At 34.5% G+C, this 3,529-nt stretch overlaps 1 non-coding gene across 1 annotated transcript; it reads right to left on the bottom strand.

Annotated features, from left to right (window-relative positions):
* Positions 1–956: 956 nt before the first annotated feature.
* LOC18424000 (E3 ubiquitin-protein ligase RSL1) lies at positions 957–2,789 on the bottom strand. The gene is made up of 2 exons (XR_016048143.1): positions 1,946–2,789; positions 957–1,102 (listed from the first exon to the last, which is right to left on the bottom strand). It is a non-coding gene; the product is annotated as an E3 ubiquitin-protein ligase RSL1 (transcript).
* Positions 2,790–3,529: the final 740 nt, after the last annotated feature.

Genomic DNA, 3,529 nt, shown 5'->3' with positions numbered 1-3,529 from the left:
TAAATTAAAAAACTGACATAAATAAAACAAGGAGACCTTACCTATATAGAATAAAAGCAAATTTACATACGATTTGTAATAACAAAACAATCAAAATCATTCTCAAATTGGATACATAAATTTTTAAAGAAATTAGAAATTAAAAATCCATATATCATGGTATTAAAATAACTTTTTCTTGAAATAAAAATTAAGGGAAATTTATAAGATTAGAAAATTACCTGATTCCTCCATCTTGGCAAGCAACAATGAAAGAATACAATTTAGTAATAATTATCCGAACCATCCAAAACCATCAATACGAACCAAGGAGAACCCACCCCTTAAGGTTTTGGATGATAGGTGTTTTAGATACATGTTTGTACACCATGAGATCATTTATTTTTTGCACAATCACTTATAGCTATTGGATGCGAAATACAAAAGATAAAAGTGTGCCACAAGATTCAAGATATTTTATTTTGGATTTTATGTCAAAACAATGACACATCGTTCGTTTTCAAATCAAATGATCACCGATGATGGTGACCTCCTTGTATTAAAAGTAGATTTCCTTTACATATCGGAAATCTTTGTTTGTCTATATGAGATATTCTTCATTTTTATTATACAAGCGTGAACAAGTAGACAGCATGTATTTGCCAGCCCTAACAAGAAATAGGGCGTGAGCAACAAACTATGGCGTGAGGTCGGACAAGGGCTAAAGCCAGACCTGGACAAGAGCCTCATTGGCCGGGTTAGGCATGACCAGCCCGACAGCCCTAATCTTTCCTACTTTTTATTTCATGTTCCATAAGGTATTAAAGGAGCTTTCACTTAATAGGAAAAATAATTACGGGAAAACAAAGGGAAATTAGGATAAAGATATTGCTTTAATAGAAATGATCGATATAAATCAAATTGCAAAAGATGTAAAAACATTAGCCACTAACAAATATCCCCGAAATTCATATTAAAGCAATAATGCAAAACAGGCTAATTAATTAATCCCAAAAACGCGATATCATTTTTCTCTTTTCTTTGAGCACAAATCCTCCAATTACGGACAGTGATGGGTATTTGTCCATGAGGACCCACAGCAATAGCAGAATTGAAAAGGCACCTACAAATAAGAAAAAAAAAAATTAATGAAACCATTCTCTCCCATTTATATGGGACCGCTTTTTTTCTTCATTTTAAAAACAAATTAAAAAAAAAATTTGAGCTGGACTAAGGTGAGTTGCTAGACTCTCCTGAATAACTCGTCTCGGCCGGGGCCCAAGTACTTTAGCCAAGTCAGTCATCTGAATACGGCTAGTCCGAGTAACTCGCCTTGGCCAGGGCCGAGTGTCTTGACCAAGTTGATTGTCTGAACATTGCTTGTAATATTTCGGCTTGGATGCATACAATATGTTTTTAAACTTTAAATATATTGTTAACTCAACTTTGATATTTAGGCTTGGATGCGTATAATATGTTTTTAAACTTTAAATATATTATTAACTCAACTTTATGTCAAATACGCTTGAGTGGTTTGCTAGTTAGCTCTAATGAATAAGCTTTGCCCCAAGCGGTGTTGGTCAGTTTTTTATTTATAATCACTTTTTTTCGAGTTCCAAAATCATTTTTTTAGTGTTCCAGACTTCTTGTAGAGAGGTCCAGGTACTAACCAGCACGCCTGTTTACTAGATTGCTGATAGAAATGACGCTCATTATATATAACCATTGTTTTCCATCATTTTTTTAAAAAAAAAATGAGGTGGACTGGAGCGAGTTACTCGAACTCGCCCAAGTAATTCGCCTCGGCCAGGTCCGAATACCTTAGCCAAGTCGATTTTATAAACATTATTTGAAAAATTAGAGTCATTGTTTTCCATAGTCACAATCATCAATGTGAATCACATTTAACTAATTTGAATCACATTTAACTAATTTGAATCAATTTGAATCACATTGAAAAGAATACCTGCAAGTGACATGAGAACAACCTTCATTCTTCTCCACATAATACTTACAGTTGGGGCACCTCTTCCACTTCTTACCCTTTGCAAGTTTATCAAACAAAATATCATTTTTACCCACTCCATCCCCCTTACCCTATCAAACTCCTCACAATTCAATCCACAATGCCATGGAACCCTACAAATAGCACAGAACATCCTCCTACAGTAAGGGCATTCACGCTGAGTTATTTTACCATTTGTATCGTCATCAAACTCCAAAAGCCCAGAACAGTCCTTGAAGGGGCAGTAGTATTTGTTGAACCCCAATATTGAAGCTTCTGATAATGCATCAGCCCATCTCTTGAAAACACTCTCTGGAACAAAGGGTTTGAAGCTTTCTATCTCTATAACTTGCTTACATGAAGGATGAGGGCACCCAATAATGGCACAATTCTCTTGCAATTTCGACGCGATATGGCACCCGACGCATTCGTTGCAGTAGCTATGAGAGCAACCATTGTTAGAGAAGGTTTCTTCATGGGGTTTGTACTCCATGCAAATCTCACAAAAGAAACCAGAGGATGAGGACCCCATTTCTTTCTTTCTAATGGGTGTTTCATTGCTTGTTCTAGATAGAGAAGTGGGTTTTCCTCTAGAGAGAGAAGATGTGATGGAAGAGAAGACCACTTCTTGGAGTTGCAGGCCATCTGCATATGCCTCATCTGAGATGGTGAAGAGCTCTTGGGTTGCTTCATCATTTGAGAGGAGAGAGAAATAGAATTCGTCTACAAAATCTGCAGCCATGGGATGTGAGAGAAATGGAGAGGAGGGGTTTTCAAAAGAGGAGCTCCATTTACTAATTTTTAATGGTACACAAATTGGATTTTATTGATTCTATTTCTAGTTGTTTTTGTGAAAAACTCTTGGAGAAATTGAAGAGCCACTTTTTGGAATTTGCACCCACTATAGTGAAGGGAATTCCCAAACGTTCCATGCACCCTCCATGGGAAATCTTTCTAAACACATTCAAAATATCAAATATTCATAAATAATAAATATAGAAATACACTTAAAATACCAATAAGTTTAGGTAAACGTTTCCATACTTTCTCTGATGTAGAGAAGATATATACTTTCCCCATCCAACAATCCGATTTAGATAAAGTGAGCTACTGACTATTTGATCTAGATTTGGCGTCTCAGAATATTTTATTTTTTAATTTATTTGCTATAAATTATATAAATATAAAATTTGGTATATGTCATCATCTCAATGAGATACAGCTAAACAATTGTTAACAAATATTTTAAATAAAATACAATAACCAAAATATCCCTAATACTTTTAGGGGCATTTTTGTTATTATAATTTATTTGGAATATATGTTTTCTGTTTTTATAGGTGTGAGTTTAAGAGAGGAGTGGACATTTAAAATTGAGTGTCAAAGCATTTTGTATAAAACTAATTAAAAATTAATGCCTCAAAACATTAAGGCATCACGGCTGATTTTATTGTAAGTTTCGAACTTATAAATCAAGAAATTTCTCCTAAATAGGTTAATGCGTAAGGAATTTAGGGAAAAAAAAAAAAAGTAACAGACACCCCT

Source organism: Amborella trichopoda, chromosome 13 (assembly GCF_054954075.1).
Source record: "Amborella trichopoda isolate Santa Cruz 75 chromosome 13, AtrichopodaSantaCruz75HAP2 v2.0, whole genome shotgun sequence".
Lineage (NCBI taxonomy): Eukaryota > Viridiplantae > Streptophyta > Magnoliopsida > Amborellales > Amborellaceae > Amborella > Amborella trichopoda.
The sequence above is the reverse complement of the archived record's forward strand: the minus strand, read 5'-3'. Positions and strand labels throughout refer to the sequence as shown.